The sequence below is a fragment of the Lepisma saccharinum genome, chromosome 1, assembly GCF_977018435.1.
Source record: "Lepisma saccharinum chromosome 1, izLepSacc3.1, whole genome shotgun sequence".
Classification (NCBI taxonomy): domain Eukaryota; kingdom Metazoa; phylum Arthropoda; class Insecta; order Zygentoma; family Lepismatidae; genus Lepisma; species Lepisma saccharinum.
Window position 1 is genome coordinate 29903409 of NC_139229.1, and position 18179 is coordinate 29921587.

Consider the following 18179-nt stretch of genomic DNA (forward strand, 5'->3'; position numbering starts at 1 on the left):
TTATGACAATTACCTATCTATAATAATTCCAAGCTCAGCAAGGCTCTGTGTCTAATATCTATATTCATGACAATCACCTATCCATAATAATTCCGCTCTGTATCTGTGTAAGATTTGAATCCTGTTCCCAATAATTATATCACCGCACAGCTTTGTTAGGTATAGGGCAATAACCTATCCATGATTTCAATCCTGTTCCCAATAACAGCATCACTACACAGCTCTATTAAATATAGGGATATTGAGTATAGATTGATGGATAAATATTATTTCTGTGTCTGTGTCTAATATCTATCCTCATGGCAATCACCTATCCATGATTTGAATCCTGTTCCCAATAACAGCATCACTACACAGCTCTGTTAGGTATAGGGATATTTCATTCTCTGTGTTTGTGTCCAATAACAGCAGAGATATTGAGTATCTATCCTCATGGCAATCACCTATCCATAATAATTCCGCTCTATATCTGTGTAAGATTTAAAACTTGTTCCTAATAATATTAACCATACAGTTCTGTCAGGTATAAGGATATTGAGTATAGATTGATGGAAAATATTATTTCTGTGTCTGTATCTAATATCTATCCTCATGACAATCACCTATCCATGATTTGAATCCTGTTCCCAATAACAACATCACCGCACAGCTCTGTCAGGTATAAGAATATTGAGTATAGATTTATGGAAAATATTATTTCTGTGTCTGTGTCTAATATCTATCCTCATGACAATCACCTATCCATGATTTGAAGCTTGTTCCCAATAATAGCATCACTGCATAGTTTTGTCAGGTATAGGGTTATTATAAATTTATTGATTCTGTGTCTGTGTCTAATATCTATCCTCATGGCAATCACCTATCTATGATTTGAATCCTGTTCTCAATACCAGCATCACAGCACAGTTCTATTAAATATAAATTTATTGATACTGTGTTTGTGTCTAATAGGATATTGAATATCTATCTTCATGGCAATCACTTATCTATAATAATTCCAAAGCTCTATATCTGTGTGAGATTTGAAGCTTGTTCCCAATAACAGCATCACTGCACGGTATAGGATATTGAGTATAAATTTATGGAAACTACAGCTCTGTTATCTAGATATTATTTCCGTGTCTGTATCTGTGTAATTGAATCTTGTACCTAAGTTCCAATTCCCAATAATTGCACAGCTCTGTCATGTATAGGGATATTGAGTATAGATTTATGGAAACCACAGCTCTGTTAAAATTGTTCCCAATAACAGCATCACTGCACAGCTCTGTCAGGTATAGGGATATTATTTCATGGCAATCACCTATCCATAATAGTACTAAGCCCAGCAAAAATCTGTTTCTGTGTGATATTTGAATCTTGTTCCCAATAACAGCATCACCGCACAGCTGTCAGGTATAGGGATATTGAGTATAGATTTATAGATTCTGTATTTATCTAGATATTATATCTGTGTCTGTGTAATTGAATTTTGTACCTAATAACAGCAGAAATATTGAGTATCTTCCATGACAATCACCTATTAAGCTCAGCAAGAATCTGTATCTGTGTAGGATTTGAATCCTGTTCCCAATAACAGCATTATTGCACAGGGATCTAGATATAATTTCATAGCAAAAATTAATTCTTCCATAAATCTGTGTAGGATTTGAATGCTGTTCCCAATAACAACATCACTGCACAGCTCTGTTAGGTTTAGGGACTAGATATTCATCATCACAACATGCAGCAGAGCTGTTCATAATTGATAAGATTCAGAACAAACCTCTATACCAACAAATATTATAAACACATCACCTCTTGCTCATACAAAAGCTGAGATAGACCCGCTTGTAGAATGGCTTCACTTTTATGAACTTCCAGACAGTTTGGATTATGTTTCAAATTTAAGAAACCTGAAATACATAAGCTTTGGGAGTTTTGTTTGCAACCCGTACAATATTATTTTTCCTACATTTGTAGACAATATATTGCACAGTCCCGAACTGCTGAAGCTCCAATTGCAGTATGTTTGATATGGAATCGTGGAATCCATGCCATCGCTTGGAATTATGATTTTATGCGGTGCGTGCCTTGTAATAGTACTTGTGATATTAATTGTATTAGAATAGGTATGACAGAATCCATGGACTTAACATGTTCCACAGCAATACTATACTACAGAATCAATGCTGATCTTAGAAACAACATATTCTCTCAATATTTTGTGTAAAAACTCTAATTATTTAAGTCCATCTTGTATTGAATGAGCCAGAATTGATATTGTTTTTAAGCAGGTACATAATCAACTCATTAAAATATAAACCAGAATTTACATCCAATTTTCCTGCCTCATCAAGTATGGAAATTGTTGTGTCCCATGTTATGTCATCAACAGGCCCCCTGCTGTTTGTATAAATTTTATGATCATGGAAAAATTTGTAAAACCTAAATTTTTTTAAACTTGAAGTACTTTTTGTAAAAAAAGCAACATATTTTCCCCAATGACAATGCAACAGGTATGCATCAATTCTATGCCAGTATGTATTGGATTCAAAATTATCATATTCAGAACCCAATTCTATGCTTACATACCCAAACCCAACATCACTGTCAAGTACCCATCTTGCCTCTGTTTCATTTTGCACTTTAAAAAAATCATACTCTGATAGATTTTCAAATTTTTCCCTAAAACAATCCAACAGGTGGTCTGATTTTATATATCTTGCAATATTTCTTCTTTCAAAATATGTTTGCATGTTCAGGTCCTGGAAGATATTATTCTGATTGTTTTTAACGTTGAAACATTTGGTAAATATTTACTGCTGTTGAAACAGCCCAGCCTAACATGTAATGTTGTTTGCAGGTTGATTCAAGATGCAAAGATATTTCCAGATACATCAAATCCAAATCTCTTGTTCCTGAATTTAAATTGAGATTCTCAAAATTGTAAAATATTTCCTGGGGTCCAATTCAAAATTCTATGCTTAATAAAAAATATCAGTTGGGTTCAGCAGTGTGCTTTGTATATTTTGTGTGTGTATATGTGTATGTGTGTTAATATTTTTGGCTTTGGTATTTATATAAAATTTCTTGGGGTTCAAATCAAAACTCTATACTGGATAATAATTTGTTGCAAAAACATGATGCAATATAAATAAACCAGAAATAGGCCACAACTTGGCCACAAGTGGACCGGAAGTAGGCAAACCGGAAGTGGACCGGAAGTAGGCAAACCGGAAGTGGACCGGAAGTAGACCGGAAGTAGACCGGAAGTAGACCGGAAGTGGACCGGAAGTGGACCGGAAGTAGACCGGAAGTGGACCGGAAGTGGACCGGAAGTGAATATGTGTGGGTGGGTATGGGTGGGTGTGGGTGTGTGTTAATACGTTTTGGCATAGTTTCAGGTGTGGTCAAAAAAAATATGAGGAGGGGCATATTTTTGACAGGATTATGGACAACAATCTCACAGAAGTGCCTTTTGTAAGTGTAGACAAATCAATCTGAGGGGGGTTCGTACTTTCTCATGGAATCCATGAGGGCATTTTTACAAAAATCTTGGATTATGCAAGAGTTCCACACTTGAGCAAAAAACTCATATGGGCATGTTGAGCAAGTTTTAAGTATTGCAAATCTGCTGGAGAGGGGTTCGTACTTTCTCGCGCTCATCCTATTGTAAATACATCTACTGTCCACATACTACGGGTGCCATGTTGGTATACAATATTGTTATGGTACCACCGTTTAACTTTTAGAAAATATAGTTGCCATGACTTTATGCTTCAGCCCTGGAAAAAAATTTAAATGAACAAAACTTGAGTTTTTTTAATTTTAAATTGAGAGAGTATATTTGTTATTGCTGGCTTACTGATGAAGTTTCGTTTCTTTAAGAGGGGGGAAATCGGGTCAAGAAACGATAAGTGACACGATAAAAACAAAACACACTCTAGTACATGAAAGGTGACTGACAATTAAGTTTTGAGATCTTTTATAGAAAATAAGTGCTTTATAATTGAGTTTGCATTTGTCAAGTGCTATTGGAATATGCATATTTGGGCGAAAGAGGAATTTTATTTCATGAAGTTGAGGAGGAGAGGCACAATTTTTATAAACAAAAAAAGAATATTGTTTGTTTCCTCCTGCATAAAATTCTGCGCTCGACCTTTATCACTAGGTGCCAATGCTGTATCAATGTATAGAGATATCCACGCGATCTCTATGTTCGATTGAAGAAAACATGTTCCCCATTTCTGGTCCGAAACCCAAGATTTAGCCACACTGACCGCATGCGTACGTGCGTGTGCGTGTGCGTATACAGCGTGTGGGTAGCTCTTCCCTATCATATGTGTAACCTTGCATGCGTGTATGTGAAAGTTCAGTGTGTGTGTGTAAACTACAAATTCGAGAGAAGGTTTCGTCTGTGATGTGAAATTCGCGTATGGGAGCGAGAGAGAGAGAGAGAGAGAGAGAGAGAGAGAGAGAGAGAGAGAGAGAGAGAGAGAGAGTATTTGCCGGGGACCCACGCGAGATTATCGATCTTCAGTGTAAAAGCGGAGGAGAGGGGTAACGTTATAATCGGCTACCCTCGGCAGTCTTCGTGCCCAGTCGGCTCCGAGCTCCCGTCGTCAGTGCGAGCTGAGATGGCGTTGATTGTAACTCGGTGTTGGTGGGGCTTGCAGTGTACAAGTAGTATCCGTGTGTCGTGTATCGGTTGTGCCATGTGTCGCCTCGCTCTGATATCGACGGATTAGACAGTGAGGAAGCCTGTGGAACTGTGGTGCTCGCAAGAAAGCTAAAATTCTGGATCGGAAACATGGGACACGCTGAGTGAAATCCGACCGCACATAAAGGTAAGGTTTCACCCGCCGTATGTGTTTGCCCCGGAGTTCCCCTTCAATCGGACACGCCCCCTAACAACCTTCTCTTATCACTATTTTGCTGGCACCGGAAGCAATGCACCCTTCTCATGTTGCAAGCGAAAACAATACCCTTTCCTGGTTCCAGTGCTCCACCTTAGGGAACATAACCCTGATAAAATTTCCGCGCAAACCTGTACAGAATCGATACGGTGCATAACCAGTGTAATTTGAGCACAAGTGTACATTTCCACCTTTGGAATAGCACGGCAAATACACGAGTGTAAACCTGGCCACCAAATTCTAACCTCTTTACCTTGTCTCGACCATTTTGCAGATGACCTATATTCGCTATCGCGCTTCCTGTGGACACATTTCTTGCTCTTGGATCTCGCTCGTGGGTCCTGGGTTCGAATTCTGAGCGAGGCACAAACATATCTTCATCATGTTTCATCATCATCATTGCTCTTGACCTGACGATTAGCAAAAACACTCAAGAAAACTGCTCTGAAACCAGATTTATTATAGCTTGGTTTCCTTGAACCAGGGGTGACCCTTGAAAAACATACGTCACGCAACACACGCACACACACTATTGCAGCCGGGAGCAACATTGAAAACGAATTCCTTTCATTCTCATGATAAATTCACACATTCCTTCGCTTCGGAGCGCCAGTTTCACTTGGTTACGCTATTCTAATTAAGATTATCGGTGATGAATGCACTCGCAGCACACCTTGCAGGCTAGCGAGAGACTGGCGCTTGATACCAAGCCGCTATGTAGGGTTTGTGTTCCCGTGGATGGTGAATGCCTTTTTTGCAGTGGCGCCAAATTTTGATAAACGTTGGGTGGGCTGAACTAGGAGATTTGTATCATATTTTAATGCAATAATATAGGCCATAAGTTGCCCTAAAATGCCTTTTCTTTTCCTTGGCCCGAATATGTAGGCTTTTGCGTTCAAAAACAGTTTCAGGACATTTCTGAGAGGAATACATGAATTTTACAGTAGCTGTTTTTGCCTATTTTAGTGCCTAATCCGCGAAAATGACAAAAAAATCTGTCGATGTTCTTCACTTGTAGTGCCTACTTTGTATTCTTGGGTGCTCTTTTGCCTTACTATTTTGAGAGTATTTAGAGCATCCTCATCCTGGTAATAAGCCCTTTCCTTTCATACTCTCCTAATAACGATGAGATACACGGTGAGTGTAAATAATATAGAACACTGAAAAGTATCATATTGAAGATGTAACAAATTGTTATGAAATATATTGATAACACCAGTAACGTATTCTCCATATTATGCGGTTTATCGTAGGTAAATCAACTTTTTTTCATGTATGAAGTTGTCTGACTGCCTCTATTGGTGGTTTATTTCCATTATATCTAATTAATAAACAATAAATAAAAATTGTTGCGGTAAACTATGTCAAATTTTCAGAATACGCCACTGGATAACTCTGGGAAAATAATCAAGTTGTGCGAAAGCTTTAGGTATATAATGATGAAACATTTTATTTTCTTTAATTCTAAAATAAAATTTTATAACAGACAAATTATTGCGTGGGCTCGAGCCCGACAGGCCCATATAAGTTGACGCCCTTTCGGAAGACACCCAAATGTACTTCATCGTAGTACTTTGTAAACTAACGAGTCTCTGGCGTCCGGACTCACAACCAGTCAACCTCTTCGAGGCTCGTGTTGTATCTTGTCCGTGATTGTCCTCTCATCAATTTAATATTTTTCAACCTTATCTTTGCAATTAGCCAAAAGTGGCAGAAAAGCAAAGCAAAGTCAATCATCCCGATAGCGCAGTTGTAACGTCGCCGGCTTGTAATCAAAGGGTGAACCCCGGTGGAGGCACATAGTGGTTCGGATCCCACTTTAAACTGTAGGTCCAGTCCCATTTAGCCTTACTGTGCATAAAGTGGACTTAAAACACCAACTCAATCAATCAAAGAAAAGTCAATCATGATTTTGGTTTCCGAACTTCCCTGGCCCAGTGCATAACGGGGCCCATAAAATCCAGACGCCAGAGCTTCGTTTGCCTGCAAGAATGCAGTCAGGGTGTACAGTGTGGCGGAAAAGGCTAATCGGTAAAGGTTCTACACGGTGTGATATTTGAAAAAATCACAGTGGGGCGGGATTCCAGTTTTCCTGAAGCAGGTTATTATATAAATTATATATGTACTCCTCTCCTTCCAAGTGCCAAAAATAGAAAGTAGAGTGGGGAATTATAGATAGGAAATTCCCTAGTTTCACAGCAGTGATATTCAAAAGTGTTCTATTTGAAACCAGCAGGAAGCAAACGCATTGGTCATAAGTTGACAACGTTAGCCACTACGCTATCGGGGAGACACGTGTGGATAAACATTTGGTAGATGGCTACTCATTTGTTTATAGAGCCCAACAAGCCTTATAGTGCTCTTAACATAATATTATTACAATAGGTTTAACGCAATGTTTCAGTAATGGTTTTTGAAGTTTGCATAAACTCACTGATTAATTGACTTTGCTTTTTGTGCAACTTTTGGCTAATTTGCGAAGATGGGGATGAGTGATGAGATGATGCAATTGATGAATGGACACTAAAACATCCATGCCCAGACCGGGATTCGAACCCGGGACTCTGGCGTCGTAGCGCGACGTGCTAACCACTCCGCCACGGGGGCCAGCTCATAAGCTCGTTGTCCGCACCGGAGAGGTTGGTTTGATTGATTGACTGAGTTGGTGTTTTAATTCCACTTTATGCACAGTAAGGTGAATTGGGACTGAACCTGCAGTTTACAGTAGGACCCGAACCACTATGTGCCTCCACTGGGTATCGAACCCAGGGACCCGTTGATTACAAGGCGACGAGGCTACCCGGAGAGGTTCAAATGAAAGAACTGACGTTTTACGCTCCCAGGTAAAGAAAGCCTTTCTTTGAGGCGCGTTTTAAAAAACGAGATCATTAAATTTTAAGGGCTGATAAAATGTTGTAAACGTATATTATACCGCTAATTATGTAAAGAAAGATCAAGTTGCTTACTTGTCAGAATGCTAGTTTACTGAATTTGTTCTCTGAAAATGAAAATATGGATCGAATGTTGGATATGCTTTGTATTTGGACCCAAGGAACTTGAAATGCGTCCAATTGATTGATTGATTGTTACATTATGGGCATTTTAGAACATAGGCTATTTTTGCCCGCCTAACAAGAAAAAACAAACAAATCTCTTACAAACTTCCTCACTCAATTTTTAAAACCAATTCACTCTTCTCTCCTGCATTATCAATTCTCCATTTTTCCTTTTCTCCCCTGCACTTTCCTTTCTCTATGTTCCCTTTTCCCTTTTCTCTCTTGCATTCTCCTTTCTCTGTTTTCCCTTTTCTCTCCTGAACTTTATTTTCTCTATTTTCCCTTTTCTCTCCTGCAGTTTCCTTTCTCTATTTCCCTCTTCTCTCCTGCATTGTCAATTCTCCATTTTTCCTTTCCTCTCTTGCACTTTCCTTTCTTTGTTTTTCCATTTCTTTCCTGCACTTTCCTTTCTTGCACTTTCCTTTCTCTATTTTTCCTTTCCTCTCTTGCACTTACCTTTCTCTGTTTTCCCTTTTCTCTCGTGCACGTTCCTTTCTCTATTTTACCTTTTATTTCCTGCAGATTCCTTTCTCCATTATTCCTTTCCTCTCTTGCACTTTCCTTTCTCTGTTTTCAATTTCTCTCCTGCACTTGTATTTCTCTATTTATCCTTTCTTGCATTTTTATTTCTCTGTTTTCCATTTTCCATAATTTTTGTATTATGGGCGTTTTAGACCATTGGCTATTTTTGCACGTCATGGGCCTGACAAAGGAAAAAAAATCTGTTAAAAAAATTCCTCACTCAATTTTTAAAACCAATTCATTCATTAGTTACTTAACACGAACTAAACCTATTCTGTCTCTGAGGACTAAAATATCCATACCTAGGTTAAATGCTGAGGCTGTAAAAGGGCACTATGCACACACAAGGTCGAGCTCAGGATAAAACAAACGCCATATATGATTATCCTGGCCATGGGTCCAGGCGCCAGAACCTCGTTGGTCTGCAAGGATCAGTCTTCACGAGCATCGTCAGTGCTACATGTCGTCCTTTAGTCTCATCCGGTGGAGAACAGCGACCAACGGAATGAAAGTACATGCGAGAGAAAGCAATGGGATTAGAACCCAGAATCCTTCAGAACGGCGCAATGAGTGCTTGCTAATCTTGACGCCGGTGGCTATGTGTTAGCTTTAACATGTTAACGGAGTACAAACTTCTGTTATCAACCGGAATAATACATGCGCTATCACAAACTCTCTTCTGGGGTACTACAAGCAATTACACTTAGCTGCTAGGGGTCCCCATATGGTGAGGTGCCAATAGACGGTTTAGAACGTGGGTGTTGGTTGAAAATTTTTGTGATGAAGATCCATATGGACTATATACAAAAGTATATACAGGGTGTAACAAAAACATGCACTTTTAAATTCTTTATTCTTCCTTTCCTCTCCTGCACTTTCCTTTCTTTATCCTTCCTTTCCTCTCCTGCACTTTCCTTTATCTATTCTTTCTTTCCTCTCCTGCACTTTCTGTTATCTATTGTTCCTTTTCTCTCCTGTACTTTCCTTTATCCATTTTTCCTTTTTTCTGATGCAATTTCCTTTTTATATTCTTCCTCTTCTGCACTTTCATTTATCCATTTTTCCTCTTCTCTGCTGCAATTTCCTTTCTCTATTCTTCCTCTCCTACGCTCTCCTTTCTCTATTTTCCTTTCCTCTCGAGGATCAAATTTCCTTCATTTTGCTTTTCTATATGCTCCACCATTTAAGACCATTAAGAAGTCACGTAACTTTGAGCTGGACTGCAAACAGTTTTTCAAGAAACATACCATATGCTTTGTTCCATCATTTAGAGTCCCCTCCCCCAAAATACTTCGGTAAACATTCTCCCAGCGAACTTTTCAAGTTCTGCCGCTTTCGCGCGAGGCCGTGCATGAAATTTTAAACTGCCCCAGACGACCTTGGTTCGATCTTGGTGTTTTCCTGGAAGTTACATACATGCGGGTTGCATAATCCAAGGGGGCCCGGGGGGCCGGGAATACTATAAATTAATGAGTGCTGAGGGAAACACTGGGAGGGGATGAAGGTCTTCTGGGAGCTGGTGGTAAACATTCCAAGTGGTCACACGGTCGATATCCAGAATGTCCTGAGTCGTACCTCCTACACATAGAAACTTAAATGCATCAAATCTATTTCATGCACCAGAAAACCATCGATTGATGCAGTAAACTGTGTCTTTTGACCTTTGCCAAGAATCAGGACAGTTCTATGCATTTTGTATACTGTTTGCAAAGGTAACGCCACCTTTAACGCATCAAGTGATGTTGTGCCGGCCTCCGTAGCGGAGTGGTTAACACAAAGCGCAACGACGCCAGGGGTCCCGGGTACGAATCCCGGCCATAGTATAAGTGTTCCTCCATCAGTTTCATCTATAATCACAGATCCTCATTGCGATTAGCCGAATATGGCAAAACGGCGAAGTAAAGTAAACCAAAATCTATCAAGCATCAATTGATACGTTTTTTGGTGCAACTTACTGCATTATCTCGGCGATGTACAGTCACCGGCAACTGATTTCAACGGATCCATTTGCTTGTCTGTGCAAACATGTGATGTTAGCCTCCCCTGTGGAGTTGTGGTAACGTCTCCCCCTAGTAATCAAGGGGTTCCGGGCTCGATACCAGTGGAGGATCCCACTTTAAACTGTAGGTCCTGTCCCGATTAGCCTATATGTACATAAAGTGGATTTAAAACAACAATTCAAACATGTGAAGTTTGGGTAAACTAAAACACGAAAAAAAATATTTAAGAAGGAGAGTAATTATGGAATTATCAAGCAGATATCTCCTCTACCCTTGTAAATAAAAAAAATATTCGTCTTCATTGAGTTTTGTCTCGTTCTGTTTCGTCTCGACAAGTCTCGAATATTCTGGACTTGCTCTCGTCTTGATTTTCAAAAGGCAGTCACTTCAAGACTTGTCTTGATATCATCCCTGATCACCATATGTGGCATAATAATAAAAATAATAAGCACATACTTCTTTCTCTCTTATCCTTAGTCCAACGGCCAGTGACTTACCTATGTTTTTGTAAGACTGCGTGTCCTCACTTCCCGAACTCGTCTTTTAAAAGCTTGTCATGGGCTATTGCTAAGCAAATAAGGACTCTGTCAATACAATCTAGGCACTTCTTAATTTACAGCTTAGCAAAGACGGCGTGAAGTGTAATACAATGTCCTTACGTCAGTTGTGGGTGTGCGAGTTGGGTTTTGTTCACCGTAGTGCACTTGGCTAGCTATTTCGGCACTAGAGTAAGATATACGTTAATGCATTTCCTTGTCATTAATTATGTGAAAAAGTGACCCGTTCACTTTACCTTTCATATGTACAGTTTCATCCTCACCGTCACCTTCACCTTCACCTTCACCGTCACCTTCACCGTCACCTTCACCGTCACCATCACTTTCACATTGTTACCGTCACCATCTCCTTCACTTTCACATTATTGCTTAGCATATGGAGTCTTGTGCAGCCTCGGTAAGCACATTGAGTTCTCCACTTGTCATCTCACAACCGAAGATTCCGTGTTCGATCCATGCCTGAGCATATATTTCCATCAATCATCCTCATAGTCGCGATTACCAGAATGTAACAACAAAACGATGCCAATTAGGAAAAAATACAAACGCGCATGAATTTTTGTAGCTTTCATTTCTTCAGATATGGAGACATTTGGACGGGAAGGGTTTGCACCACTTTTTAATCTGTTGAATCTCTTCGTGTTATTTTACACCACATTCCCTTTGAGGAAGAAGAGCAGAGAAAGGGAAAGACAAAGAGAGAGGAGTTGCTGTTTTAGTCTCACTTTATGCACTGATAGGCTAATCGGGCTGAAGATACAGTTTAAAGTTGGATCCGAACCAGTACTTTGAAAGTGCCTCCACCGGGTATCGAACCCGGGATCACTTCATCACAATGCAACGATATTACTACTGTGCCACCGGTGAGACCAAAGGTAGGCAGTATTGGAGATGGAGGGAAATTGGGAGAGGAAGAAAGGATGAAAAAAGAAGGAGAGATGACGAAGAAGAAGGAGGGAGGGAGGGAGAAAAAGATAGAAGAGGGTAGAGAACGGAGAGAGGGTGAGCGTAAGAGGGAGGGAGAAAGAGATGGATAAAGGGAGAAGGAGTTGATGGAGCAAAGGAGAGGAGTTGGAAAGGTAAAGGAGAGATAAGGGAGAGGGAAGAAGGGAGAAAGAGATAGAGAGAAAAGTGAGAAGAAACGAAAGGAATGGAAGAGAAATAGTGGATAATCAAGAAAGAGGGAGGGAGAAGCACTATAATTGGGCTTAGCCTGTTGAGCTCTATCAATAAATAAATAAATAAAACTACAGCATGAATAGTCGTAAATATTGAAACAAATGTCATACTTTTGAATGATTGTTGTGAGAACCGAAATAAAGGTAATGAAAAGAGAACAATTGAAACGTGTTTACTTCATGTCCGGTAGTTCTCGTGCCCGCACAACAATGACGGAGAACGTTTTTCCTCAATAATGTTCACACGGTGAGATAATTGATTGATTGATTTAGTTTATTTTACTTCGCGTTTTGTGCCTCTTGGCTAATTTGCGAAGATGGGGATGAGTGATGAAATGATGAAATTGATGAATGGACATTCACAAACAACCAAGCCCGAGCGGGATTCGAACCCGGGACCCTTGGCGTCGCAGCTCGATGCGCTAACCACTTTCTTTTTTTTTTTTCTTTAAAGGAATACCCCTACGCGGTGGTATCTCTCGTCATTCACACTTTTTCAACTTTTACACTTTTCAATTTTTACAGTATTCTCAGTTTTTCACGTTTTGGACAAACACAAATACCCATGCCTTACACGGGACTCGAACCCGGAACCCCTGGCGTTGCAGCGCGCTGTGCTAACCACTCCGCCACGGAGGTCGACACCACTCGGGCACAGGGTCCGGCACACGGTGAGATAAAAAGAAGTGGTTGATTTATTTGGTGTTTTAAGTCCAATTTGTGTACAGTAAGGCTAATCGAGACTGGACCTACAGTTTAAAGTGGGATCCGAACCACTATGTGCCTACAGTGGGTAGCGAACCCGGGACCCCTTGATTACAAGGCAACGACGCTACCACTGCACCATCGGGGAGGCCATGATAAAAAAAAAGTTGGAAAGGTGTTATTATTGTTCTAGACGGCATCTGCTTTTCATTCCTTTCTCCGTAATTTCCTTATCCTGCCATTGAATATAAACTATTCGTTGCGCTAAAGGCATGTAGAATAAATTATAAAATAATTATAAATAGATAATTAATTAATAATAAAATAAATAATTACGAAATTATACAGGAATATGTATTATTACAAGAAAATTGTAAGAATATGTTGTAAAAACGCAAAATTGGTAAAATATGTCAAAACATGCCCTATCAAGTTCGTCTATTTCGGCCGATCTTCATCTGATACGTACAGATCTCACTGCATTATTCGATCCGATGCCAAGTAAAATATATGCTATAACTAGGGATAGGATTTATATGACCTGAAAATCACCAAAATATGCAAAATAAAATATGCTCTTATTGCCTAAAATTTTACAAAATATGCACTATAATTTGAAAAATATGCCCTTATAACTGGACTGTTTCAAACATAAATACCTAATTGCTGAAATCTTTTCACATACGTACAATTTTTAGTTCACTTTATGGGCCCTGAGTTGTAATCCACCATAATTAATACTTTCTCTAAATTCTGAAATAGAAATTAAAAAGATTTTGCTGCAGTCAAGAAAAAAAAACTCTGGAGTAAAAATGGGAGTAAGAACGAATCCAATTTGAAAATGAGTGTACATTTCTTGAAAATGCAAGAATATGCTGAATGTGACCGAAAGTCCATCAAAATATGCTGTATCAAGCAGAAATGGCCAAAATATGCCCTTAAAAAGCACTTTAATTCAATTAGTTTCTACACAGTATGAATTTCAATATATTTAGGGAATACATCACCCTTACCAAAAAAAAATATATGCTAAGTCATAAAAATCCTAGCCATTGTTATAACATTAATATTAACCAGAGTAGTGGAACACTGTTCTGTGACAGGATTTATAAACATTTCTAAAATTCTCGCCCTATGGAAAATGACCAGAGGAAATTCCCCTTCGCAAACGTGGAGCGCTGCGTAGAACATGGTTCATAAGAGACGACGAACGTCTTTAGAACGTTATGGAATGCAAACGACGTCATTTGCTGTCGCTGAAATTAAAGCATTCGAAACTCGAATGCCTTCTCGTTGCGGATGGGGTTCGGCGTTCGAGAGAGAAGGAGCAGAGAAACTGGCAAAAATGTCGTCGATTCGACGAGCAAGTCGAAGCCCTGTTCACCTTGAAAAAGTTGATCCGTTTTTCTGGGGATGAAGCGAATGACAAAACACAAAAGAAGTCGTTAAAAGCAACTGAGAAGAGCAATGTACTCTGATCCTTGTCGTAATTCTCCGGAGTAACGTTTACAAAAAGAAACGATATTAAAATGCCGACCTGCGTGGTGGAGTGGCTATCACAGCACGCTACGACACTAGAGGTTCCGGTTTCGAATCCAGCCTTGACATGCGTGTTCTTCGTTAATGTCATACGTATCATCACGGGTTCTCATCGTCGCGATTAGCCATAAGTGACAGAAAAGCGACGCTAGAAAGAAATATAGTTTAAAGTATGCGCAAATCAGCACATAGGCTATTCTTGCCCGTCACGCTATATGGCAGGGTGTATACCAGTCAAGAATGTCAAGAAATCAACAGGTACGTCAAGTGAAGAAAGTCAAGAAAAAGTCAAGAAATTATGGTTGTGGTCAATATATATATATATTTCTTACAGTATAGTGAATTTACATGGTTATACCTTCTGTCAAAAAAGTACCGGGAATTTGTAATTTAAAAGGCCCGCGCAAATGATTTTTTAAAAATATTTTTTTCCGTAAGTTGGTAGCTCTGTACTTAATTACTATGCTAAACATGAGCAAGATCTGTCAACCAGTTTGTTTACAGCAGCAGGTTGAATCAGTCCACTTCAGTAGTGCATCACGATTTTTACAATGAACGTAATTATTGAACAAAGAGTTTGCCTTAAACTGTGTTGCGAACGGAATTTCGTGTGCTGACTCGCTAAAAATGTTAGAAAATACTTATGGTGAATCAGTTTTATCAAAATCACGGGCTTACGAGTGGTACAAAGCGTTCAAGGAGGGCCGAGACATCGTCGAAGACATGCCTTGTTCTGGACGACCTTATACCTCTTCAACCGATGAAAACATCGAAAAAGTGAAGGAAATTGTGCTCGATAATCGCCATTCCAGCTTAAGAGAGATAGCTAGTGGCCTTAACATCTCTCACGAGTCTGTTCGTTCGATTTTGGTGGATATTTTGGGAATGAGACGCGTCGCCGTATGGCTCGTTCCAAAAGAGCTGAATTTTCTTCAAAAACAGTACCGTGAGCAGGTCTCTTTAGACATGCTGGATCGCATTAATTCTGATCCCACATTCATGGAACGCATCATAACTGGTGATGAGACATGGGTCTACGAGTTTGACATGCAAACAAATCAACAGTCGTCAGAATGGGGGACAAAAGACGAGCAGAGACCGAAAAAACCACATCAAAGTCGCTCGAAAGTCAAGGTGATGCTCCTTGTTTTCTTCGATATTCGTGGTTTGATGCATCATTAATTCATTCCAGAGGGACAGACGGTCAATAAAGAATACTATTTGGCCGTATTGAAGCGTTTGCGTGAGAAAATCCATCAGAAACGGCCAGATTTGTGGAAGAACAATTCGTGGATTTTACACGACGATAATGCACCATCGCATAGAGCGACAGTTGTGACCGAATTTAAGGCCAAAAACACAATAAATACAAACGATCAACCACCGTATTCACCAGATCTGTCCTCGTGTGACTTCTTTATGTTTCCAAAACTAAAATTGACGCTCCGGGGTACCCGTTGTGACTCGATTGAAGCCATGAAGCAAAATTCGTGGAAGGAGCTGAAGGCCATACCGGAAAGCGCCTATAAAAAGTGTTTCCACTGGAATAAACGCTGGCATATGTGTGTTGCATCAAATGGGGCCTACTTTGAAGGCGACAAAATAAATAGTGATGAATATATGAAAATTGTGCGTTTTATTTAACAGTTTCCGGTACTTTTTTTGACAGAATATATACCTATACTGGAATTTGATAAAATTGAATATTTGGAAATCTAAAGTTGTATTGAGTTGTGGATAAGTTTTACTCACTTTGTTTCTTCTCGTATACCTAAGTATGGGGCCATTAAATAATTGTTTGTTTGTTTGATTTGGTGTTTTAAGTCCACTTTATGCACAGTAAGGCTAATCGGGACTGGACCTACAGTTTACAGTAGGATCCGAATCACTATGTGCCTCCACCGGGGATCGAACCCGGGACCTTAAATAATTGTTTAGAAGAAGAAGAGAAAGGCCAAGAAAGAGGAAAGAAAGGTAAGGAAATGGCATGAAAAAGTCAAGAAGTTTGGATTTGTTATTTTCGTAGATAAATAAGCCCTTTAACTAAAACAAAGTTGTAGATAGGGCCCTAACAAAAATAATAAAAACATGTCTGTTAAAAACTTCCTTACTCAGTTCTTAAAATTAATTAATTCATTCAAAGCTGAGGCTGTAAAGAGGCATTCAGCACACACAAGGACAAACAGGCAACAGGACTCTACAGATGATTATTCTGGGTCCAGTCGCCAGAGCCTCGTTGACCTGCAAGGTAGCAGTTTACCTGGATGTACTACGAGGAAGTTAGGTTGCCTTTTTGGTGCCCTTACCAGAAGGTTACCCTTAAATCCCCCGCCAAAAGAAACTATATCAAAGCGGAAATTTAACGTATCTACATATAATTCTGATAAGGAATGCATGTTACTTTTCTATACATAAAGTTGTATCTTCCCGGCTAAAATATACAAAATAGTAGTCTTGCATATAACGTTGCACGGTTGCGAAATGGATATAAAATAATGGTTCTTTGAAAATTGTATCTTTATGTAAATATTTCGACGTGAAAAGAGGTTAATCAGAAACTTAAGTCCGATATGTTTAATCTGTATTAATGTATCGATATTATGGGAGAGATAAGAGAAAAGTTTGAATTATCGTTGTTTGGTAACCTGGTGATAAGAGACCCGCAGGAAAAGCAGGAGGAAAATGGCGAGATAACAAGACAGGATTCGAACCTTCCTGGAACTTCTTGTCTCAGGCAATTCAAGTACTAAATTGAGTATATATTGAATCGTTGAATTGAATTTTTGCTCTAAGTCCACTTTATGAACAGAAAGGCTAATCGGGACTAGACTTACAGTTTAAAGTGGGATCCGAACCACTGTGCCTCCACCGGGTATCGAACCCGGAACCCCTTGATTACAAAGCGACGACGTTACCACTGCGTCATAGGGGAGGTCCCTCGTCATATATTGGCAGAAGATAATATGCATTAGCATATTGGATATTATCCACTGTCTACAGCTTGACACTATACTTATTCTAACACGACGTGTCGAGAGAGCGCCTCTTCAGGTGAATTTTTGTTACCGGTGGTGCGAATCGAACTTACGACATACCTGTGTTTTTACTATAAATCTGGTGGATTACTCCACGGCGCCCCCAGAATTATGTACTATTTTTTACTCCATTTATGCTACTGTGTCTAATTTTTGAGAAGCGGGGACCATATGTGCTTGAATTCTACTCTGAATTGAATTCAAGTATGGTCGCCGCTCATTGGTTCATTGGTCCCTCGCGAGTCCTACTTGCGCAGAGGACTTGTTTTCGTTCGCCTACTCCACATATTCCCGGGACAGAGTTTAGCAGAAGATTGTTAAATTCCTCTGTAGACATGTACCAATTCTACTGTGATCTTGGATTCACATTCAGCTGTCCTTCCCATTCTATTTTCTATTTTGTTTTCAGTTTTGCTTATTTTCCGTCGCTTTCCTATCTATTGGTTTGATCGGACGAATGATGAACATATGAATTGTTTGTTTATAAGTTCACTTTATGCACATACAAAGATTAACTTGACATGCAAGGATAATCACATAAAAACTCTTCTACAGGGTGGCGCACGAAATGATACCCCATTTGTTTTTAGTGTAAAAACTTTAGTAAGCAACATTTTTCAAAAAAACATACATTGCAGTGAACATAGCAATGTGGAAAAATGTTTCAATGCAAAACATGCTCAATATGA

At 39.4% G+C, this 18179-nt stretch overlaps 1 protein-coding gene across 1 annotated transcript in view; it reads left to right on the forward strand.

Moving 5' to 3' along the window:
* Positions 1-4649: 4649 nt before the first annotated feature.
* Hs3st-A (Heparan sulfate 3-O sulfotransferase-A) overlaps positions 4650-18179 on the forward strand; it is a 221871-nt gene continuing 208341 nt past the window's right edge. The window contains exon 1 of the mRNA XM_083124758.1: positions 4650-4829. The gene's annotated coding sequence lies outside the window, so the exon portion shown is untranslated. The remainder of the gene's footprint in view (positions 4830-18179) is intronic.